Source organism: Drosophila subobscura, chromosome U (assembly GCF_008121235.1).
Source record: "Drosophila subobscura isolate 14011-0131.10 chromosome U, UCBerk_Dsub_1.0, whole genome shotgun sequence".
Classification (NCBI taxonomy): Eukaryota; Metazoa; Arthropoda; class Insecta; order Diptera; family Drosophilidae; genus Drosophila; species Drosophila subobscura.
The window spans coordinates 24157324-24183178 of record NC_048534.1 but is presented as its reverse complement, the minus strand read 5'-3'; the positions used below and the strand labels follow the sequence as shown (position 1 = coordinate 24183178).

The window sequence follows — 25855 nt, the reverse complement described above, 5'->3', positions numbered from 1 at the left end:
TCTGCCTTTTGTTTTCGGTTATTGTTATAGGCCTCAGACTCTGGTCCTGACTCAAGAAACAAGTCAACATGCGAAGGCAGGACGAAACCTTTTCTGGTTTGCATTCAAGCGGAAATTAAAGCAACTTTCAGGCACAGAGCGAAGGCCATGGAAAGGGAAAAGAAAAGCCAAAAGCCGTAAGCGTTTTCCCTCACACTGGCACAAAATTGAAATTGTGTGAGGCCTGCAGGCCTCAGGGCCACCGAAAAAGGATACGTGTGTAACATATCGAAGGACCCTTTAAAGCAAGTCCGCCTTAAACGCGGCTTTGGCTCTGGCTTTTCCCGCGCCATCTTTCTGGGTCAACGCTTGGTTGACATTTTAGCCGCGGAGCAGAGTTCATGGAAAACCCTTTTTTAATTAATACAGTCTGTGAGCACCCTCCCCCCCTCCTCGGGGAAAACCTCATTAAAATGCGTTCGAAAATGAGAACCGCAGACTGTGAACATTTTTTTGTTGTGTTTGTGCAGCTCTCCAGGCTCTCCAGATTCAGGCTTCGGCTTCGGCTTGGGGTTCGTTTTTGTGGGCTTTAAAATGAAATCATAAAACGGCAGTTGATGAATTTTATTATCATTACGCGCACACCCTGTCGCTATTTTGACCCGCATGGCTCTCAGGTATTTTAATATAATTAAATTAATTAGCGCACTCGCTCTTGCCACTCGCAGAAAAATATGTCAGCGATTCTGAAAAGCTAATGAAATATGGCCACGGCATGGGAAACTAATTAGCGATCCAAAGGTGGCGGACACTATCTGTTTAAACAGATTAAGGGGCGACACAATCTATATTCAATGGGAGCAAAAAAGAGTATAAATAATCCTCAAACAATACTTCAATTGAGCAATTTGTTTGTGCAAAGAATTATGATGAGTTTATTGAGAGTTTTTGTGCAAGGAATTATAATTTTATTGCAGCTGTTTGGCCAAAGAATTATACAGACAATTTACAAATGGGGAAATTGAGTTAAAATAATTTGCCAGCAGCTTGACTTTGAATTTCCCTTTAATACATCGTCAATAAAATAGTCAACAAAATGATTTATTTTGCCATGCCAAGCCACATTTGCAGCTTAATTACCAACACTCAAAGGCAAGGCAAGCCAAAGGACATCTAAGAGTTTTCCTCGATTGACAAATTATTCTCCTTAATCCCCGCCCATTTTGTGCACGTTATTCCATGGCCATAAAGAGCCAGGCACAAGTGCATATCATAATTCTACAAATAAACCATTTTGCTTAAACATTTTGTGCTGCGGGAAAAACCATCAAAAATAAATGAAGCATAAATGTTAAAAAAACACACAAAAAATGTTGAAGAAAAGCCCAAGGAAAAGCGTTTGCTATGTGTTGAGGGGGAAAAGTGATTTAATTTTTGTATAATTTTCTTCTTTTCCGAAACGACAAATAACCATTGAGGGGGAGCCGCTGACGAGTGGGCTGAATGGCAAATAGGTTTTTCTTATGCGGAGGGGAATTAGAAACACGAAGCGCCATTTGGTGGCAAAAATAACCGGAAGGAATTATAGCAGGCCTACTGCCGCTCTCTCTTTCTTTCTTCCATTTGCCATCTCTTGCTGGGGCTGTTATCCCGCGAGAAAAAGAGGAAATTAAATGTTTTACTGTCTGCGGTTTGAGATGAGAACACAATTATAATTTCATACAGGCGACAGCAGGATGGAAATACTTGAAATGAAATCAACGAAAATGGGAAAAAGTATACCAGTGTGTGTGTGGGTAGAGTATGTGGTGTGTGTGTGTGTGTGTTAATGCGCCAGTGTTGCATTTTATAAGGAGAAAAATGTGAAAAGTGGAAAGGACGCAATGTTAAGAGGATCAGTCCAGGGGACAGCCACAGCCAAAGAGAAATGTAACACAGGAGTGGGACGAGGAGAATGTGAGAAAAGAATGTGGGGGGATAGCCATAACTGTAATGCGGAAGCAGGAAAAATTAAGTAAAACGCGGAAAAGCGGAAGAAAAAAAAACGAAGCTGGGAATTAAATTAAAAAGGAAATGAAAATGGCCATCAGCTGGAAATGGAAATGAGGACAGCAGCAAGGGAAATATCATCTTCATTTACGGAAAATTGCTAGATATTTTTCTCGATTTTTCACAACCAGAAATTGCCTTCGAAATTACCCGAAAAAAAATTACAGAAAAAAACTTTCGAAGGAACTGCAACTTGGCAGCAGAAAAACTCTTTTCAAAACAACAAATGGCAAAAGTTCAATATAAATATTTTGGGGCAAACTTTAGCTTTTTATAGAAAATACTTTTACCAATAGATACAAATATTTATTTGGCTTTTTCTTTCCTCTCTTTTCAGCATCAACCGTCAACCGGAAATCAACTAAATTGTCGTCACTCCAATCAAGTGGAAATTTGATTAAAAGTAAAGGCAAGCGAGGGAAAGGCAAACCGAAAGAGAGAAAGCAGAAAGAACAAATTTGATAAATTTGTAGAAGCAACCAAAAAAAGGCCCAGCCCAGCCCAGAGAGTGAGAGAAAAAGTGCGAAGTCTATGGACAGTAAGCGGGCAGAAAAGGCAAAGGAAATCAACACGCACGCACATGAACGAGCTTCTTGAAAAACATTAAAAATCGAAATCAGCGAAGCGTAAAACTTACACAAAAGCTAGAAAAAGGCGGCGCACATTTCAAAGTAAATGCAAAAGGAATGATAGAGAAACACAATACGAAGCCAAACAAAAGGTGAAACAAAGTGAGAGAACAATAATTTTAGTGCTGAAGAAATTAAAAAAAGGGAAAAGGAAAAAACTAAACCAAAGAAACACTAAACACCGCAAGGAGCACAGCTGACGGCCTGGACCAGAACAGGATACTCTGCTTTATTTTCTCCTTTGGACTAAAGCACGAAATTAAGTGCAGATTATCAGAAGATTATATTTTAATAGCATTTCAAGCTGTTGCCTTCCCAGCAGCAGCAGTCGCAGCCGGGACAATCATCCGTCGGGGATAGCCGTAGACCCCGAAAGCAAGTGGAAATCTGACCCTACAACCATTTTGTGGCAGTGCTCTCGCCCCGTGGCTCTGTGTTTGTGTCTGTGTGCGACTACAAGTGCGGCTTATTACATGATTACTGGCCCCCCCAGAATTTTTCCGTATAAAGAAAATATCTAATGCAAACATACAACAAGCTACAGGAAAGCGTGCAACAAATTGAAATTAAAAGGAGCCATAAAGTGTCGCGTGTGGCGTGTGGCGTCTGGCGTGTAGCGCGTGTGTGTATTTAATATATATCTCGTGTATGATAGTGTCCTTCCCGTGTACTTAAACCAAATATTGAGCATAAGCCGCGTGGACAGCAGCAACAGAAGGAAAAAAAGCAACAGGTATGTGTGCACAAGATTTTTGTCTTAACTTTTGATCAAATATTCCATTAGATGTTTGCTGTGGCTTAGGGAAATTAGAGCTGCAGAAAATACTAGTAAATATTTCATTCATCTTTGAGGAATTTCCTAGAGAAATAATTATTTAGCAGCTGTGCGAAAATATATAAATTTTCGTATGGGAATTCAGGAAATTTATTTATTTATAAAATTTTTAATAAGAAAAAATACATATGCAAATCAGAAGCAATTTGCGATGGCCGTAGCATACATTTAATTCATTTAAAAATTAATGGCACATTATTTTCCATTTGGGCATTTGAAATTATTAGCAAGAAATGTTTTTGAGGGAAAATTCGATGGTTATCTTCAATTTTCATTGGATTATGCGTCTTATTGCTAAAATACAAATACAATTGTTCACTTCAAAGTCTTGCTTAAGTCATGCCTGGCTAATGGCCTGAAGAATATAAATATCACAAATAAATAAGAAGGGAAAGCTCGCATACAAAATCCCATTCCGTTGCCCGTTTCAGTTAATTTCTTCATAGCAATTTCTTAGTAAAATAACATCTAAGTGTTTGACTGCTCTTAAGTAGTAATCAACTGACGAGTATTCGCAGAAAACAAGAGAGGATTCAAGCACTTATTACCAGGAATCAAATATTTCTGACCAACTCAAGAGTCTTTCGCTCCAAATAGCGACGTTCCGCGGGGTGTCCCACTTTAATGACCAGCTTTACGGCGCTACATTAAAATAATCATAAAACATAGAAAATCTTGCCATTTAAAACACGCTTCTGCACCCAAAAATTTCGCTGCATTCTGCAAGTTATTTTCGGGGAGTGGAAATCCTTTTGGGGCTGCCATCCGTTAAGCACAGATCCAACGAATGCTCTGCGCTGCAGTTTTGCCTGTTAATTAATGCCAGCCGAGGCGTTTCCGTTGCAGCATATTTAAAAACGCATTAGCTCCATTTTTCCCCTCTAAAAAGGGGGAATTAAACGCCCTTTCAGCGGCAGCCGCATGCCATAATTTCTAACCGTAGCATTAGGGTCGCCAAAAAGAACATTTCTCATATGTATGCCGCAGGAAATTCTTATAATCACTTTAAAGGCATACGCAAGAGCATTCTGTGTTCCATTTCCGAGAATGGCAATGGGAATGGCAATGGGCATTGGGTGACTCCCACTCTCGTAATGCCATTCATTTTGACTTGGTAGCGGTTGTGTCCTGGGGTTCTGGGGTCCGGCATGTGTTGCTAATTTCATTCCATGGAAAGAGCTCTCCATGGAAGCTGGAATATGGTGGGTGTGAAGCAATTGCTGCTTGCCATTAAGTCAGAGAGAGAGAGAAACAGAGAAACTTTGGTTCACGTTCATGGAAGGACCCAAACAGAACCCAAAGGATCCACTCTCACTCACACCTGCAGTAGCCACGCCGTAATGGTGATGATGCCTGCCTCCTGCCCGCCTGCTGTCCATTGTTGTTCGTTGTTTTAATGTTATTTGGCCTGGGTCTGGGCCATCGTCTTCTCTGGCTCTGGCTTTGGTGGAATCTGTCACCGTTTTACGTGACAATACAGCTGCAACTTTGTCTCTTTTCATTCAGCATTTGCTTCAGCGTTGCCCAACGTGTTGGCTGGTGTGTGACTGCGGCGAACCGTTGTGGCGGCGGTTCCAGCTCTCTGGGTTCTGGTTTGGGTTTGGCTCGACTCGACTCAACTGACCCTAAGCCAGCTCTGGCTGTTGTCGCATTGCGTGGCCGCCTTGACTTGCCTTACCTGTGGCCTCACCTGACAGAAAACTTGAACACAAAAATTTCATTTAAAAGTTTCGCATTGCCGTCCCGCTGTCTTCTGCTTGCTGCCTGCTGCCTTCTGCCTGATGCCTTCCATTTGGACCCTCGCCAGATGCTTAAAACTTTCTCCTGGATCAACAGCAACAAGGAGGGTCTTGGGGGGGCTTTGGGGGGACTTTCTTTTATGGCAACTTTAGCAAATGGACATTGAGGTTGTTGTCTGACTTTGGGTATTTTCCCCGTCATAAATATCGCTGGCAATTTCTCTCCATCCTGAATGACTGAAGGCCTTCTCTCTGGTGACACTCTATTAGCATTAGCCAGGTTCCAGGGACAGGTACAGCTAGAGGTCCTTCGGGCTGTCCATTTGCCTGCTGCTGCGGACATTTTTCAGTGTGTCTCTTTCTTTGAAGTTGTGGAATTTTGCTGGAAAAGGATGTCCCAAATTGTGCGCGGCTGCAGATGAAAGTTTCTGCTTAAAGGTAGCGCGAAATTTGCTTACTGTTTATGTGGTTATAATTTCAGTTATGGATTGTGGCATTTCAGTAATATTTGGAAAGATATTCGAACCATTTTAGGCATTTCCTTGGTTCATTCGTGGAATATTTTTCGCAAGGTAAACTAGGAGTAATTTCAGAGATTTTTAGCTTGAGTTTTCCACAATTTTGAAGATTTTTAAATCAGTTCAAATGCGGAAACTCTTTGGAAACGCCTCCAATATTATTTCCAGAATTAATTGGCAGCTAACTTAGTATCGCTTTCTATTATAGGAAGTTTCAGAGATATTTTTGGTTGTGTTTTCCACAATTTAAAACGATTTTTTCTATCAATTACATGGGGGAAACACTTGGGGATCGCCTTTTAATTATTTTCAGAACAAACCATCAGCTATCCAAGTGTCTCTCCATCTCCAAATATTTTATTTATTTATTTTTCTACGCTTTTGTTGCTCTTTTTACAACCCTATCTATGTTGTTGCTCTTGCTGTGTGTTTGTGTCTGTTGAGGTTTCGTATCGGTTGCACAATTAAATTGGTTTTTCGGTTTTGTGCCAAATAAACAAGAGCAAATAGTTGATTGTTAACTGGTGTTGTTGTTGTTCTTGCCCCTGCACTTGTTGTTGTTCCTTTTTGCAGCTGCATTAAATGCGAATATTTACTCAACATTTGTTTGTACGAGTATCTGCCGTTTCGTTTTTGCTGCTTAACTAATTAAATTTGCCTAATTGCATAAATTAAGGCCACGATTGAATGGCGTCCCGCTGTGTGTGTGTAAAGTTGAGTAAATATTTCTAGGAATTTGTTAGGCATTCAAACCATTTGCTGGAAAATTGCACAAAGCTGCGACAGGCAGACAATAATATTATTAAACGTTTTTTTGTTTTAAATGACAATGAAAAATGTTGAAAACTTGTTGGAAAACAAGGCTCTATTTTTGTTGTATCCTTTCCCCGCGGCAACAATTAATCAAGGTTGATTTTTTAACCAAAACCAAAACGTTTTCAATGTTTATTGAGTACCCAAGCGATGATGTTGCTGCCTGGTGTCTGGGGTACAATTGTAAAATGACACCCTGGCAAGCACTTGAGGAGGGGAGCTTCCCAGCAGAGTGCTTGAGAGAAAGAGCAGCCTTTAAAGCACTGCCGCAGCTTCATGGCGCAGTAAACACTTATTAGATGTCACAGGCAGGAGGCTGGAGGCTGGAGGCAGCAGGCAAGGCTCAGGACACACACTGACGATAGATGTATAGCGACCCGGGGCAATGGAGCGTGCTGCCAAGGAGTATTCAACTAATAAAAATGTCAAAACGCATGAAGTTGATGACAAGTAACGCAGAATGACAGCAGAGAGTCAGCAGGCAGGCAGGCAGGGAGGCAGCACTAACGGAACGAACAGAAGCAGCCATGGGGGAGGCAGAAACAACTTGAATTCAAAGCTTGTCGCTTGTCGGATATGCGGGCCCTTCGATGTCCCCAGTGCGGGCAGCAATTTGCCGCACCTGCTGTGTGTGTGTGTGTGTGTGTGTCTGTAACGTATATGTGTGCTGTGGTGGTGGCACCTCCTACTGCTATCGCTCCAGAATCCTAGCTTTTTCCCTGGCTAAACTTTCACAATTAAAACTTGGCACTTTCCCTTCGGTTTGCTGCGCGCACGCACGCATCGCCCATGGAGGAGCAGAACAGAACAGAGCAGAACACAGAAAGACGTCAATCCAGAGCCCCCCGCTGTTTGTTTATTGGATTAAGTAGATTTATCATATCAAATGGCAAAAGCTGTCTAAATTTATCCACACGAGTGTCGACTGCTGCCCCCTGCCTTGCCCCCCGCCTCGGATCTCTCTTTTTTTTTAATTACACACTTTTTTCCCAGTAATCTCACGTACACAAAAATGGCAGAAGAAATGCGTTTGCGTTTGCCTGGCGCACAGCGAAACTTTTGCTACGTGTCCTGCCAGCAGGCATTTTCAATAAATTTCTCCTATGCCTGTGGAATTCATAAAACGGCTGAAAACTTTGCACTTGGCTCGGCCTTCGCTGGCAGAAAAGGTCAAACGCTGACGATTGTCTGGCATAAGTTTATCTGAAATGCTTTGAAATGTTTTTATAAACATTTGTTTATGGCATTAAAATCTGAACAACTCAATTGGAAATTTATAACAATATTTAAAAACATTTTCTATGATTTTCTAAGGCGAAAAGTTCAAAAATCAAAGGGATCACATGGAAAGCAACATATTTATTATTCAAATACAGTTCTAAAGCATATCCACACACAATTATGAACGTCACAAGTGCATCCCCGTGACATTTAAAAGCGATTTCCAATTGAATTCCCGCCGCTCGCATATTAATTTCCTTTCACCGCGTCTGAAAAGAGCTCAAAATTCTCGCGAACTATTTTGGCTTTCATCTGGCGCGGTCACACGACATCAAACGCACACAAGCACAAAAGCGTCGAGGACACGACACGCGGTGTATGCGTCATATTAAGTATACGCCTACGAGACACACGCTCGAGGCGGCTTTGGCTGTGCCTACCGGCCTACCAGCCTCCTGGCCTGCAGCCTCCTTCCTTCTCTCTCCATCTGTTATTTAAACAGAACAATTAAAACGATTTTCCCAAGCACATGCTGCCTCCCTCTCTCATTCCCTGTTTTCTCTTTCTTCGAGTCAAAAAACACACTCGTCGGCAGTTGTTGCTTTTGTGTTTGTAGACATATCATTTGGCAGCGGGTGGAGAAACAAATTGAATGAACACGCGCCCCGAAAAGCGTTTAATAAACACAAAAGAAAGAGGCAGAAACAGAAGCAGAAACACCACTAGACAGAGACCCAGAAACAGAAGCAGAAACAGAGCTTAGGCCCGAGCGAGTGACTGAGACTGGAACTAGGACTGCGACTGTGTGTGTGGTGGGTACTCCGGGCAGGGGCTTAATGAAATGTAATGATGAGTAGGCGGCCCAGGGGCGGAACCAAGGCAACACACACACAGAGTGGGGGCGAAGGCCTGGCCTAGCAGACAGCAGTTTTGATGTAAACTGGAACTGTAACAAATAGCAAAAGTAAACTGTGCGAAAAACAACAATGAGATGAAAGGAAAGATGGCGTTTTGGGAGCATGAAACTCTGGATACCCTCGCAGGATTGTACTCAAATCTATTTTTTAATATTTGCTACAATGAGAAGTCCTCAAAGTTTCATGTTCTGCCTTGAAACTTCTTCCCAAAAAGCTACAAAAGTAAAAGATAACTTGTAAACAGGAAAAGCAAATCATCTTTACAGATTAATTTATTTATAGAACATAAGTACACACGCGTCTGTTTATCCATATTTATTTTCAAGTGTATCTTTGGTTTTTTTTTGACAAATTCAATTGAAAACTGTTCCACCCAGAGGCACACTCGGCTAAGGATTAACCTTTAACAAGGGGACACATGTTTGGCAATCGAGGGAGACACTTTTGACTAACTTTTACATTGCCTTAACTTATATTTCCAACCACTTTGCTTGTGGCAATTAATTCCTAAGCTCTTCCCAGACAAATTCTAATGCAAAAATGTGACTGCTTCTCAGGGGAGCACTTTACTTAAGCAATTTTAATGCAAGTACAATTAAGGGCTGTAGTTTTTCGTTTTCGCTGTGCACTAATTTGCATATGAAACATACAACAATTGTGCAACAAATTGGAGCGACATTTTTTATAACCAAAGAGGGGATATCCGTTTAGAGGAGAGCTCTATCTAGCGCTCTCTGTCTATCTAGAATATGTGTCTGTGTGTGGCAACAAAAGTTTCATTCCAGCCCCACCGCAAACGGACGTGCATTTCATTAATCTCTGCTCCCTCTTCGGCTATTGTCTGTTCGCTCTTTGCTGTTCCCCTCCCTCCTGTTCCCTTCTCTGCCCTTCAGTTAATGCCAGGCGCAAATCATTTTAAATGTCATATCAGCGCGAAAAAATCCTTAATTAACGTAAAGTGCTGATTTGTTGGCCACACTCGCAAGGGAGTTACTCCCAGTGTTTCCTTTTTTTTGCGGTCAATTGGTTTAATCAGCGGGTGTTGGCATCATTTAAGCAGGGATATATTTTACATTTACATTTTACATGGGGATTTCGTTGAGTTATTTCATGCAGCGAATAAACATTGAGCAGCTGTCAGGGGGGATATCAGTTTATGAACGGGTTTCCATTTGCCACAATTTGTTGCACAGCTTATCTGACTGCGGGTGGTAGCCATTCCCTTTTCTGTTCTGTGCTCAGCACCTTGTGCAAACAGTTAACGATCTTTAAATGTCAACTGACACACATTCTCGCTCTCTCTGCTCTGACGAGCAAAACTGTTTCACATACATTTAAGTTAAATGCCAGCCATATACAATCGTCTAGCACACACTCCGCACAGAGCTACACAGCTACACAGCTTCCCCCCAGCACACATTGAAATTACGTGACACATTTCTAAGAAAGCAAAACTAATGTCAGCAGAGACACTAAGGGCAGGGAGAGAGAAGGAGTCATGCATGGCTGTTGTAGAGGTTTTTGGCTTGACAAGTTGGAAATCATGGAGAAAAAAAGGAAAAGCTAGCCCAAACACTTTAGATGTCATTGTACCGCATTTAGATTGAGTTGCTCTTCAGCAGAAGCCGAAGCAGAGGCAGCAGCACTGGCAGCAGCCAAAACATAACACCAACTTGAGGCAGGAGGAGGAACCAGGGGGGAGCCAACGAGAGATGCTCTGACATGGAATGAGTTCTGTAGTTGCTCCTCCTCCCTGAGTTGTTAGTGTCACTTAAGCTCGAGTCTTTGGCACAGATGGAAGTCGAATGGGGAATGGGCTTGCCGCTTTTGCTACCTACGAAAGGGGGCGGCATGAAGCTCAACCTTTGCCATTCGTAGAGAGTATCTATGAGGCAGTAGGCCTCTGCTCTCCTCTCCTCTCCTCTCCTCTCCTCTCCAGCCACACAAGCATTTCCGTTTGGGTTTCTCTAACTGCGCTCTTGTAAATAATTGTCCATGTAAAGTTATACAACAGCAGCCAGAGACTCCCACTGACAACTCTCCCGTTCCCTTTGGGTGTAGACCGGCTCCATGCATAATTTGAGTGGATTCTAGAGAGGTATTCATAAATGTATGTAAACTCCGCTCCGCTCCCCTGGAATGCAGTGTGAGATTGTGTGAGAGTGGAGTCAAGCGCATTAAACATAAATTTAGCAAGTGCAGCGTGATAAAATATTTATAAGTCCAAAGGCAAATGTTTAATGGGCAAACAGTTTTTGGTTTTGGCTGCCAAATATATATCGCTCGATGTTTAGGCTCCGCAAATGAACAAATATTGATGCCGAGGCTTTGGCTTTTGCATTCTGGGTGGAGGAAACTAATCATATCGACCACTCGCACACTCGCCTGTCAACAATATTATCAATTAAATTTATGGGCACTGTCTAATGAGGCTCTATCTAACGCTACGGCTATATGCTTTATGCTAGATCCATAGAGTCTCTGCCTGTGTGTGTGTTTGTAGCTGATTTGGCTTCATAAATATTGTAAATTTAATCCGTTTAATCGCTGCAAAATTGTGCCAGAATATTACACGTAGGATACAGCAGGGACGGCGGCTTGCACAGGTTGAACAGGAGGGGACTTAGAGCTGTGGAATTGTTAACCTATATTTAATATTTATATAGGTATTTATTTAAATAAATAAAGGGCAAAAAAGCTTCTATATTCATGCTAAAGCTTCAATACAAAGTATTGACTGAGTAGAACTGATATTCAGAATTCTATTCCATCAAAATATATTCAAAATAATTATTTAAATTCAAATTAGACGCTTCTATAATTGCTGAAAGAGTTACAAATCTGGATCCACTTGTAAAAATATTAACGAAATTCGTGCTCTCTGTGTGCACCCAATTATATCCTTTCTAAACCACAGAAACCCAGCAGATTTCCACATTTAAATATGCATTTTTGAATCCTAATTCGATCATAGATTAAATAAGATTCTTTTCAATGCTTTAGCCCCACCACAAATTTAGAATTTTCTACTGCCATTTGGTATTTTCATTCAAAGCAAAGTCCATAAATATTTGATGCTCCATTATCCAGTTCATTTGGAGTCTATGCCCCTCCATTATTATCTGCCCACACCTCTGTCCATAACTAAACAGATTCCCTTATGCGAAACTGCATTTATATCTATGAATTCTATATATATTTTGCTCATCTAGTGAGCCTCTATTGATGCTAACAAATAAAGCACAAATTGTGCATTTCCGTACTCTGTTCTCCCTCCACTGTGTACTGTGTGTGTGGGGTGTCCTGTGTGTCCTGTACGTATATGTATCTCCCTTAACTGATTAACGTTGAAATTGTTATCAATTTGTAATTATGTTGCCAGTGCTGGGCACTTTTGGCCCACTGCTGGGCCTTCTCCCTTCTCTTTTTGTGTCTCTTTCTGGCACTCTTTTGCTGTGTTTGTCTCCCTCTCTCTCTCTTTTGGTATAGTTTTGTCTGCCTCTTTTTGTCTTTCTCTTTTGGTTGCACGCCCTGCTGTTGCTGCTGCTGCTGTGGCAGGCTGAAAGTGTTGGCCAGGCACAAAAAGCGTTTGCGGTTGCCAGCGCCTGTTGCGGTTTTTCCACCCACTCTGCCGCAGCGCGGTTGAATTGCAACAGCAGCAGTAGCAACAGGAACGAAGAGATACCCTGTGGAAAATAGAGACAAAGATAGACAAGGCAGAGGTAGTACAATTTTCAGTCTACTCCAAAGCAATTTGCATGATTTTTAGCTTGAAAATGGAAGAGCTAAAGGTAGAATCTATACCCTAAAAACTCTAAACAAATTCCAGGGTATTCCTCCAGTCGAATGTCCACCGTTTAACCACCTTTAAGTACCCCAAAAACTATAAATTTAAAGCGCAGCGCAACGATTTTATTTTGCCAATGCTTAGAGCAGTGGAGTCTGATAACGAGACACAACAGACAACAGACAACATTGTGATCAATTCGAGAACTTTAGCAAAGAGATTGTCGCTGCAGGGTTTGGCAGAGGTTGGGGGTGGAATAGATAAATGTAAGCAGGAACCAAAGTCCGAGACAAGTCAGAGACAAATAAGCAAATCAAAGTGACGGCACGAGTGCTGCTGCCAAGAAATCAAATTGAAATTGAAACTAGACAAAGCGGAGGGACAGCAACTAGCAGAAGATGTGTTATACAATATTATCATGCTTATATAATTTGCCACACACACACACACACACAAAGGGAGAGCGAGAGCGAGCGATATGGGAGACACACAGAGAGATTGGGAGCACAACAGACACACACAAACACACACTTGGCAGCGAGGAGAGAATGCGATAAAGCTCGAGTAACAAAGTTGAATGGCTGTCTCCATGGCTGGCGAAAGTCGGGCGGGGGCGGGGGGGTACACGCTGCCATATCAAAAGTTATTGTGGCAGCCACCCCCCCACACACTCCCCCCTGGCTCTGCCTGTCTCTGCGTTCGACTGGAGCCAGGGATTATCAACGTATTAGAAGGAGCGTAGAAACGAGCTCTCGAGTGTGTGGAGCCGCCTCAGATTCAGATTCAGATTCAGTTTCAGCTACATCTTGAGCTTTGACTGTGCGACTCCAAGTTGGCGCACTTCACTGCCCCTTCCCCCTCAAACGATGTTCCGCCTTGGGGACTCATATGGCTGGAGCAGGGCAGGGCAGGGGCAGGGGCAGGCTCGGTTGACGCGTCATAAAATGCCCCACCCAACGAGGAAGCAGCGTTGAAAAACGGAAGAAGGCAACGCACATGCATAAGTGAAAGACAAAAGACGCCAAAGGACAAAAGACAAAAGCAAAAGAAACACACACAGAGACAGAGACACAAAAAAAGACCAGTAGAAACTGTAAGAAAAAGGACTTGCTACCAGTTGTAAAGAGGGGAACGAGCAGCAGTAGAAGGACCAAGAATTGCAGTTCTGTTCCCTGCGACATGTAAGAATTATTATCTGCTCTTGCACTCTCAAGTGGCCCCCAAAGAGCGAGGGATAGAGAGAGGACCTCTGCAGGACCTCCAAGAGACAATGAATAATGCCCTTGGAGCGCAATGCGGAAGTGCAGGCAAGCGCAGGAACTAGCATATCCAGGAAGAGCATATCCGAACCGAACCGAACCGTGCAACGGAGCATTGCCCATGCCAGTAGGTAAATAAAATAATGCCATAAAGGAAATATGTTTTTTCTTTTTCGTGAGCGAAGAACGTTTCAATCGACATCAAATTTTATAACCCAGCATTTTATTTTTCACTCAGCGTGCACAAATATCTCAAATAAACTAACAAAAAAAGGGGAAAAAAATAAAACTTTTCCTTGGCAATTTTCCACAATTCTGCTTTTCCACTCGTTTTAGCTCTCGCTCTCTCTCTCTAACTCTCGCTCCATCTCGCTCTCTATTTGTGTGCAAAAATTCCATAAATGTCTATAAACGCATTGCATTTTTGTGGTGCCCTGCCGCATGGGTTGGGAGAGAAAGGTGAAAGCGGTGGGCGGGGTGTGGATGGTCGATCTACTAATTTGAAAATTGTTTGCATTTGGTGGGAGCCACCCCCCCCTGACTGGCAAACTGTTTCCAAATATGTTTTACGTTTGCCGTTTTTGGCACTTTTTGGCCTTTAGCCAAATTACTCGCTGGCTAACCGGGCGTATGCGTAATTTTTTGGTGGGTGTTTTGTGGGCGCTTTTGCCTATCCGCCCGCCGTTCATCGCTTTTGAAGTGCAACCACCCCCACCCCCCGCCAACAAACTGAACATGCCAAAAATGCCATCGGGCATTTTTCAATATTTGTGCATTGCAATGGTCTCCCCACAACCCTCCCCCTTCTTGTTGTTGTTATTGTTGATTCGCTTTCCATGTTTAATGGCCTTCCAATTAAAATTTAATCAGTTCCTCTAATTGAATTGCATTTTATGTGGGTCAGATCGATGAAAGCAGAGGTGGCACATTGCGGTCGCGCGGAGTGCAGAAGAATTTAGGTTGGAGTTTAGAATATGGCTAATAAAGGATGTGCACATGGCATTGATTTGATGTGCAGGATGGTTGTGGGTTGCGGGAAATTTTGGTTCGAGTTTAAATTGTGCGAGAGTGAAGGGTTTAAGAGGTGCAAAGCGAAAGGAATAAATAGATAGAGGGTTCGAAATTATGTTTGCAATTTAATTTTTAGAGCGGACTTTGACATTTATTTTCTTGGAATTTTTAGTGTTTTATTTTCAGTATTTAATTACCTTTAATTTCGAAAGACTGGGAATTTTTCTGCCATCGTTTTTTGATTAAATTTTACCTTTGCGATGAAGGAGAACTAAATGGAATATTTATAAATATAAAGGAAATCCGTAGGCTATCACTAGCTGCCGAATGCGGTGCTTCATGGCTTCCAAAGTAGTTTAAAAAGTTCCTTAAATTGGAATACAAATAAAATATAATTATTTGAAATTGTATTGGTGGGAAAAGACTCGCTCAAACCATTTTCAAAGCATCAAATAAATCAAATCATCAAAGAACTCCCTCCCAAAGTGTTCCCCTAATATTTTTCCTTTCTTCCCAAAATACGTTTCATCTTTTGGAACCTTTGCTTTGATCAGTGAAATCTCCCCAGCTCCCCACTAGAGCGTTCAAATCACTGCCACATTATGAGCATACCGCAAAACCGGAAAAAAACAAACTGCTAGCTCCCCGTGCCCGTGCCCTTTCCCATTTATATTTATATTTATTTTACTTCTTCGTGTTTCCTACACCCTACACCACAGTCGAAATGCAAATGAAGTTGTTCTTCTGGTTGTTATTGTTCTATCTTTGCTTTTATTATTTTTGCAATTAAATTTCATTTGTGGAAAGACAGCAACACACACACCGAGAGACAGCGCTGCACAGATGCCGCAGGCAAAAAGCAAGAAGCAATTTTCTGAGGGAGCTAAAAGTTGTACCAACAACAAAAAAAGAACACACACAGCGAAGGGAAGTCCAAGGAGAGATTGTCTCTTAGGGGAGATGTTGGGAGGGATAGAGAGAGAGAGAGAGAGCGAGACAGGACAAATAATACTGGCGTTGATTTCATTTCGTTTCATTTCTCATCTGAGGAATCTTTTACTTCCACTTCCACACCCTCTCTATACATCTCTCCTCACCCTCTTATGCTCCTCCCTCCGTCTGTCCACTTTGGCCGACACTTTTTCTGTGTTACTTTCTCCTTTTTTTGTCCTGCTCGCCGCTTTGTTTGTCTACTTGTTAGCAGCCGCCTTGGCATTAACACGTTAAAAACTGGCTGTCCGCTTTTCCTGGTCTGCTTTTCCCTTCCCTGTCCCATTCGTGCTTTTCCTTTCTTCCACTTTCTCCCACTCTTTCACTATTTCCGTTTCGCTTTAAGTGAGGCATAAAAAACAAAAATCAACGCGCTCTTTCCGTCGCCTCGTTATTTGTTTGGCCATGTTTACGGAAATCATTAACATTTTCCCAGAAGTCCTTCTGCGCGCGGTTCTCTAATGAATTGGAAGTGCCCCACAAAGCGAAGGACTTTCTTGGAATGAAGCGGAAAAAAAACGCATACAAAATATATAAAAGTCATTTACAAATTGCCCAATCAAGCTGCGCTACGAATTATTGTGAGTGTCGCAACGAAAAAGGGTTGGGATATTCAAGGGAATAAAATTATTAGAAATTACAGTAAAAGATTGCACAATCTTTAAGGGCTGGCAATAATGACAGAGTGAACAAAATAGGTTAAAGGAAAGCTGTCCTCTGGCTACTTGAACACCTGCCTTTGGAACACTACAAATCCTGCCTTTTTATACCCGGTACTCGAAGAGTAAATAGGGTATATTGTATTTGTGCGGATAACGGTTGTATGTAACGCACAGAAGGAAACGTTTCCGACCCCATAAAGTATATATATTCTTGATCAGCATCAATAGCCGAGTCGATTGAGCCATGTCTGTCTGTCCGTCTGTCCGTCTGTCCGTCTGTCCGTCCGTCCGTCTTGTTTGTCGGCTAGTTCTCAGAGACTATAAGAGCTAGAGCCACCAAATTTTGGCACCAGACTGCTGTATGCTCACACTGAAACCAGTGTATTTCAAAAATGAGCCCCGCCCCCTTCCGCCCCCGCAAAAGGGCGAAAACCTCCCAAATCCCCAATTTTAAAGATAACAGAAAACTAAAAACGCCATTCCGTAGGGAATGACCATATCTATCAGATCACCAAATTGGGATCCGATTGGATCATTATTATAGCCACAATGAAGAAATTAGTTTGCAGTGGCCAAACCCACCCCGTCCCGCAGCATTCACACTCTGCTTCGCGTTGTTTATGGCCTGGCCCCTGACACGCCACTGCCTCTGCCTCTGCCGCTGCCTCTGCCGCTGCCTCTGCCTCTGCCGCTGACTCTGCCGCGACTCTGCAGTGTGTGTTTCTAGGGGAGGGTGGCGAGCTAAAGGAGCGTGTTGGTGTGAGTAGTGTTGTTGATGTAGATGACAGATGAAGAAAAAATGTAAAACTGGACAAATAACCGCTAAAGTGCAGATGTAGTACTGAGTGCCGGGTATAAAAGTTGTGACGCGTAAGAAGCGTCTCACACGTCCCTTCTCGTTTTGCCTTGTTTTCTGTCATTTTGTTTGACCAAAATTACCAGATTTACATTTAAATTATGCATTAAATTTATTGGCCCTCAGTTCCACACCATTTCGTCACATTTTTGAATAGCTTTTCAGTACATAAAAATATATATTTTAACGTAAAATAATTTCCTCTTTTATTTAAATAAATTTTCGTGCCATCCATACGCTAGTTTTATGCTCTGAAACAAGTTTAATAAATAATTTCGTTTGGTCAGCGGAGAGGGATTATGCATTTAATATGAAAAGTATTTTTTTTTTGCTTTTGTTTTTTTAGTGATTTATTTTTAGAGCAGACTTGCAAAAGTGGATAATTGGCTGGCTTTCCCAGAGTACACTTTCACTCCACTTTCGCTCTCTCCCTCTCTCCCTCTTTTGGCCTGGTTTTCATGCCTCATAACGCAACCCCAATGAGGCTTAGCCGGCCACCGCACTGGACCACTCTGCAGGCGGGGGCACTTCTGGCCCACTCCCAGGCCCCATTCAACGCAACTTAACTTTTCACTTTCAATTTGCGTGGCTCTGCGGCCCATAAAGCGGGGCGTTTACGGCCAACACGCGTGGCTAACACACACACACACACACACATATTCCCCTACCAAAAAAATAAAACCAGAAAAAAACTTTCATAATTCATAAGCTGCTGCAGGAAGGAAGAAAAATCTACTAAGCACACGGCCAACACTTGGATTTTCACTTTTCACATGGAAATCCTGCCGCCCCCAACCCTCAGTCATCCTTTGTGGGCGGCAGAGAGGCCACAAATCATGTTTTAACAACTTAATAAGTTGGCCCACTGCCCAGGAGGCCAACCACATTTGAATATTGGTTAGAGAGGAAGGGAGAGAGAGGGAGGGGGAGAGAGCGAGTGAGACATGTGTCTAACACTGCCCCTTCTGGGTTGCTCTTTGTAAGTGCTGCTGCTCCAGCCACTGCTGCCGAAAAGCGAATGACGTGCACATTTTCATTTTTCCATTATAAAGCGGTGGCGAAAAAAATGCAGAAATGGCAGAGGAGTTGCTGAAACGAAGCGGGAGATACCCTGTAAGATCGGGTAATGGACACGGGAGGTAGAGATCAGATTTGGAAGGAGATTTATAGAGAGGAAACCTTTTGCAGTGCCCAAACCTCGCTCTCTGGAAGGGAGAGCAGCAGAAGAAATAGTAGGAGGAGCAGTAGAAGGAGCAACAGTAGGGGCAGAAGTAGTTCTCTACCTCACACCCACACACCACACACCCATCTCGATGGATGGATTTTTATTTGCTTTTGGCTTTTTATGACATTTCAGGGGAAAATTTATATAATAATCATAAAAGCGGGAGAGCATGACCGTTGCGGAAATGCTGCGATTTATTTGTATTTGTAGAGTCTTTTCCGCTTTTCCTGCGCTCGCTGGGACAGCGGGAAATGTGTGCGAGCATGTGGCAGTGGCAGTGGCAGTGAGGATGGGAGGATGTGTGGCTCTGTGCATGTGCGGCGTTGTCTCTTTATGGTTTGTGTGTGTGTTTTTGTTGGTTTTTTATTTGCAGCCAATTGATTTGACTGGCGGGCAACTGGTCTGAGCGATGATGATGGTTCCGCCAGCCTCACAGAGAGTGGTGAGGGGCAACGGGCAAATGGAAAGCCGAAGAGCTGCCTCTGCACATGTTCGTAGGATTGTTTTTTCGGTTGTGCGGCACATAAAACTGAGTCATCGTATTGCTTTGCTCGTGTTCCTGCCGCTCCTCACTGCCTGCAGTGGAGATTCTCATTGTTGCTGGGGCACACTTTATGTGGCACGAATGCTTTTATGACCCACACACACACATGAGTTGGAGGCAAGTTCGGCAGTTCAGCACTTCGGCAATTTGGTTGGCCATCAAATCGGGAAATTGTTGCAATTAAACTGTAAATAATGATGCAGCTAACAATGATTTAGCTGGGAGTTGGAGGCAGGGGAGGAAACATGAGCACTTGGAGGTGAAAAGAAGATTACTTTGTGCTAAAGCAATCGTGAAAAATGTCTCAGATGTGGCAGCAGCTGGGAGTACGCCATTGATGACTTTGGGAACTATCAAACTATCTTCATGGCCATCTACCCAGCTCTGACTGGGTACAAGATTGATTATACAGCCATGCCCTGCTGCTCTTCTGATGATAGAACCCGTTGGATGCATCATTTTTGAATAATTTCCAATCAAAACTTTTTACATTTTCATATTGCAAAGACGCATATTTTCTCACCTCTTTGTGCTCTGTTAGCAATATATTTGCAGTTTTTTGTGGCTCTCAATCTACTCTCAATTATGTACTTTTGACCATCAATCCACAGCCTCGACCCCGCTCGCTTAGCCTTTTATTATGATGGCGCACGTTGCTGTAGCGACAAGCGATTCAACCGCAAAAAGTGCAACAAAAAAAGAAAGAGAAAAACACGTCAAATATTGTGTTCAAAGGTTCAACGAGGCTGAAACATATGGCGGGCGGTTCGTGGCAGCAAGGAAATAAAAAATTTACTGGCAAAAATTGCTGAAAAATGACATTAATTTTAATGCAACACAACAAACGGGAAACAGGCAACAAGAAAACAACAACAGCAACAGCAAAAAATTGATGCATGTTTTGTTGTTGTTGCACAGTTAACTCTTTTCTTTTTTAATTAAAAATTGTTTGCGTGCATTTTGCATTTTGAAAAGGTGAGGCCAGCGAGCGCGAAATGTTTATTCGGGCTTTCAATTTTTTATTGTGAATTTCCTTCCCTTTTATTTTTTGTGTGGTTGGGCGAAAGAAGCCTTTACCTTTGCCGTCGCCCCGTCCACTTGTCACTTGAACTGTCAATTACATTTGTGAATGCTCTGGCCACCACAATAAACCCAGCCTCATCCCGATATTCCCGTACCCATCCCGATTCCCATACCCAACCCGATTGGGATCCTCATCTGCCCAATGCCACATCCCATATCAAACTCATTTTCATGTGCATGCATGCGAAATTTTTCCTTCAATTCCTTTATTTTCATTCATCTTTTTCTTTTTTTCTGGCATTTTTCCACCAGCATGCCGAGAGCACGAGCACTTTTGTTGGATTTTTCTGTTGCGGCATTTGATTAACATTTAAATTTGCTTTTGGCGTGGCCCAGACAGAAGGCGAATGCAATTGACAGTTGGGTTTTTGGCTTGGGCCAGCATTTTGATGGTACATTTTCTTCTCATTTCTACTTGAATAGAGCGCCTCATCCTCAGGCTCCTCAGGCTCCTGTGGCTCCTGCTGCTCCTACTCTTCATACCATTCTCTACCGAGTGGAAATTGTGTGCTTATGACACACAATAATCAATTGTTTTAGCCTTGGCTTCTCGAGTGGCGCCCAGCATTCTCCTTCGCAATCCCTGAGTCGTGTCCCTAGCAGCACTCTGGGTCAAATCGCTTGTCCGTTATTGATGGCTCTCCTCTGCCATCCCATGGCACATATTTGTATTATATTCCTGCTGCTGCAAATTGTTTATTCTTTATTGAAATGAAATATGGTTCTCCAATTTGCATGCGTTGATTGCCGAAATGAAGTGCTTTCGCCCCTCTCCCACTCTCTCCCACTCGAAAACAAATCAAATTCGTGCTGCTGCTGCTGCTCCTGCCGTTGCCATTGCTGTTGTCCCTGCCAACACGAAATCAATTCAATTTCAATTGTGCCCAGTGGCCAAGTGTGTCATCACTCTCTATCAAATATTAGATTAAATATTATTCAATGAGTGTGTAATTAAATTTCTTATCTTGTTAACAGTTTCAGTCGATTCACACGCACAAAAAGATGAAAGAAAAGAGTTGTGGCAGTGCAGAAGATTGAGGCATAGATTTGGTTTTTGATTTATTATTTCTATTATTTCATGTACATATTTTGGACAGCTTAATCTTTATTTTACACGTTGAATATTCGCTGCAGAAATTGTAGCAGAAATTTAAACTACAAGCAGCAGAAATATCTCCCCGATTCTCTGCTCCTTCCGCTCCCCTGTCTTGCTTCTCCTGCAGAATCATCTCTCAAGATTCTTTTGCCTCGCTCTAACTATGTGTCCTTAGCCCAAAAACTGCACTCAGCGGTAACTGCACTCAAAAATCTCTCTGTGGGAGATGTTTCCTCGAAGTGCGAGTGCGAGTGTGAATCCTGGCCGGGACTGATGGCGCGGCAGGACATTAAGTACGTGTTGATTATGGAGCGTGTATGTTATTATTATCGTTGCTGCTGCTGCTGCTGCTGCTGTTGCGGTTAATGGCAGCAGAAGTACGTGGAAGGAGCAGCAACGTTACGAGGCAAAAACGAGAAAAACTTCTAGACCATTTACCATATTCCGTAGTTTTTTATGCAAATATTTAAGAGCATCATCGAAGCGCGGCGGCGAGTGCAAGATTCTTTCTACAACTATCTAGGGATGTGCCTGTGTGTGCCTGTGTGTGTGTGTGCAGCAGTGCGTGCGTGTATTTGCGTATGCAATAATGTTATACTGAAAGCAAAGAGTGGGAGTGGGAGTGGAAGTGGAAGTCGAGTGGCGTGGCGTGGCGGTTGGTTGGGGGCACCACCGCGTTCTCTCTCTGTGTAAGCCATATGTAGATATATGTTTATGTCTGTGCACTACACTCGACGATAAAATCGTCATGTAGTCGTAATGTCTGCATCAAATTGCATTTGCCCAACGCCTCCAGCACGTCTGCCTGCCCCCAACGTTACTCCTTCCTCCTCCAGGAGAGTTGCAGTTTCCTTTTGCGGGAGAGGGGCCATACATATGTGTCGACAGCGTCGTTGGAGTCGGTCGTCGTCGTAGACGCAATGTGTATTTATGCATAGTTTAATGCGGTTCAATGTCTGGTAACGACATCAAAACACAACCAGTACGAGCTGCGCCCCGTCCCTTCATCTCTCTCTCTCTCTCTATCCTTGTTGGCTGAAGTCATAATCATAATCAGGAATCATAGTCAACAGGCTTCATGTCAGCAGGGGGAGTAAGCAATATACGAGGGGGGTGTAAGGGCATCAATATAGCGGGGAGAAAGGGCTGCTGTAAAGGGTCTGCGAAGGGAAAAGCAATATAGGATCTGCGAGTGCCACTGCCACTGCGTCTGACTTGAATAGATATTTTTATTATTTTCAAATTGAATTCGTCTAACGTTACGGAAGCTGTGAGGACAAATCCGATTTGTTTAAAATATGATTCGGAATTCGAATTTGATTGTTGAGTGCATTCAGTGTGCGCATCCGATACGGAGCCACGTTACGACAGCCGCTAAAACGAGGATTAAATACGAAATATAAACGTTAAAGATTAGGCAGATTACACGGGCATGCGAAGGGGTAAACGATAGAGGGAGCAAAATGGCTTGCAAATGGGTGTAAAATGCCATTAGAGTTCATGGAAAAGCTAGCAAAATAATCCGCAAAGGCGCAGTTGGAAAAACTTATAATTTGCCCAAGAAAAATCAAGACAACCCGAACTTTTCTCAAGTAATCTGCACCCAACAGAGAGGAGATCTCTTTGTGGCTCAAACTTGTAGTTTATTCGCAGCTACGACCTTGGCTTGGCACTCCTTAGAGCAGCGATACGATACGACCGACCCCATTCATGTCCCCTGGGCTGTGTAGAGGCATTTTATCATTCTGCTGATTTGTTTCAAGTACCAGCAGCAGCAGAGAGACAAAATGTGCCCGTATTTCTTGCTTTGTTTCTTTCTCTATTTCTTTTGCTGTTCGAGTGTGTTCGGAGTGTGTGTCCGAGTGTGTGTCCAGTGGCCTGTATCCTGTGTCGTGTGTCGCCTGCTCGCCGGTCACTCGACAACGATTTGAAGATGCAAAAATGTCCATTTAACCGAGATTTATGGCAGCCAGCAGGGTTATTTATGGCAATTTGTTTTATTTACACGATATCTGGCAGTCGCCAGATGGACAGCCTCCACGGCCGCCGCCACTCCACATCCACTGGTTCCATCACTAAGCACTGGCAAATAAATTTGCACAAATTATTATGGGTCATGGGGATTAAATGCAAACACCAGAACCAACCACAGCCCATACCCCACCCAGAAAAAAGAGCAGAAGAATGAAGCACAGCCCATGGATAAAAATTGTGGTGGAAGCTCGTTGTGTGTGGTGTAAAGGGAGGGGGAGACAGAGGGTAGAGGTAAAGCTGCCCGCGGGTCAGTTTATCGCATTTATTGGCGCTCTATATTTTATACATAAATTTCGGTGGAGGTCCGCGCGAGATGCGTTGTTGCAGGTGCACCAGCTGCACACACACACACACACAGATACAGCAGTAAAAAATGGCCAAAAACCAAATGCAAATAGCTTAATACACATTTTTTGGCTGGCAAAACAAGGTTTTCGGTTCCTCTCCAGCATCTACACTGGCCCAAAAAAATGGTGCAAAAAATATATACCCGAGAAAATATTCAAACCAAATGGTTGATGAAAATTGCCATACAAAATAATTGGGAAAATTGTGAAACGAAAAATATTCATCACAATCTTTTATTCCCTTTTTTTTGGCTGCGTGTATAAAGATACATCTGCATATATTTATTTATAGTGAAAAAAACGGGAGGAGAGTAGCGCCACCCGAGCCAGCAGCAGCATAATGAATGCCACATAAATCCCACTGGCTTCGTGCGCTAGATTTCAGGGCTATGATTTTGTAATAAAAATGCATTTTTACTACCAAAATAAATTGCATTCCTTTCGTCGTTTGCTTTTTCCCTTGCTCCGCTTGTTGTAGTTTTGTTTTCTTGCGTGTTTTCTTTTGTCAAACTGTTGCTGCAGAGTGGGAGAAATACAATCCTCAGCTTAAATTTCACGATAAAAATTGCAGCCCTAATTGCTTATTAAAACTGTGAGTGATGAAAGGATAAGAGGCCCTGCCAAATAAGCAAATTTTAATTAGTTAATTAAGATTCAATGGCTCAGAAATATTCGTGCAGAAAAGGCAGAAAACGATTGCTTATTTAGCTGATTGTCTCGGGGGTTAATGTTCCGTGTGTGTAATGGGAAATTAAGTGAAGTGTGGGAATGTACGTGGGATGTGTGTGTTGGGGGGAGTTTATCAAGGAGTTCAATAATGAAGGCATGAAATGGGGATTGGCTGGGAGTTGAATAAATCTACTGATAAATAGTATTAGTAAAAAAAGTTTTAGGTGTAAAAAATTAAAGAAAAATTAAGTTAAGTTGCAAAAAAAAGGTTTTCTCCCGTACTAAAAATTCTCAAAAATCCAGCATCACTCGTACGCGTATTTCTCACATCTTTCCGTATTCTGAACGTTCCCTACATCAATCCTCTATCACTGCATTCCTCTTCCCATGCCATTTAAATTGATTTAGTACAAAAAGCCGAACACAAAATGCTGCGTATACGCGCTGTGAGCCGCTTAGCGGGACAAAACTGTTGCATGCAAAACGGTTTTAGTGTCGTAGAAGCTCAAAAAGCCAAGCAACTGCTCGGCAATCAAACAACAACAATAGAAACAAAGAGAGCAAGGGAAGAGGAGAGAGTGTAAAAAGCAAAGAGCAATGCAAATCCAAAATGGCGTCAACTACAAGCGTAGAAGAGCAACAACAACAGCAACAATATCTGAGGCAACAACAATGTCAAAATCCCTTTTTAAAAACTTTTATTGTGCAGTCGGGCGTGAACGAAAATGCCCCTAAAATAAATACAAATACGTTGGAGACACACACAGCTACAGAGACACGCACACAGCTACAGAGACACACACACACAGTTACAGACTTACAGATACACACACAATATGGCAGCGGGTAAAACTAATATGCTTTAATGGCTTAGGACTTTCAGGACTTTGAATGGCTGCAGCCCGCCCCCGAACAGCCTCCGCCTCCGCCACGGCCTCGACACGACACAACACAACACGACAGGACTCTGTGCGGCAGTAGGACAATGTTATCCTTTGGTTCGTCTGCTGCTGCTGCTTCCATTTTGCGTAAACAAGTCAAATGGATAAAAAGCCATGACATATATGTAAGTCCTGGAAGTCGTAACGATCTGGCACAAGTCTTACGCCCTCTTGCAAAATGTATTCTTGCACTGAGAAAAACAAGCCTTGCTCCACATTTCTCTACCCTGCAGTTTGGCAGCAACTTACCTCACTTTTCTCGCTGTGTAGCATCTCTTTCCGCTGCCTTGGACTGCTGCTGCTGCATATGTTTGGCTGCCTAATGCGCAAAATATTGCGATGATCAATAACAATCGCCTGTCCCCTGCAGCGCTTCAACTCATCCCACCCCCCCCCCCCTGCACACTCCACTCCCTATATATAGAACGCCCACCCCCTGCAGGCTGCCCATTTACCATTTGCTGTTATCATGTTTGGCGTCATTATTGTTGTAATTTATTTACGCTCTGAACATTTTTCGCTTACGCCTTCGTTCATGTTTTTTTTTGTGGCATTTTTATCATCATTGCCAGCGCTGCGAAAGTTGCGACAAATGTGGCCACACACACACACAGAGATAGGCACCCACACATACATATGTGTGTCCCCTTC

At 42.8% G+C, this 25855-nt stretch overlaps 1 protein-coding gene across 1 annotated transcript in view; it reads left to right on the top strand.

Annotated features, from left to right (window-relative positions):
- Positions 1 to 25855, top strand: part of LOC117900342 — a 134705-nt gene that overhangs the window by 1803 nt on the left and 107047 nt on the right. The window contains exon 2 of the mRNA XM_034810681.1: positions 2366 to 3390. The gene's annotated coding sequence lies outside the window, so the exon portion shown is untranslated. The remainder of the gene's footprint in view (positions 1 to 2365; positions 3391 to 25855) is intronic.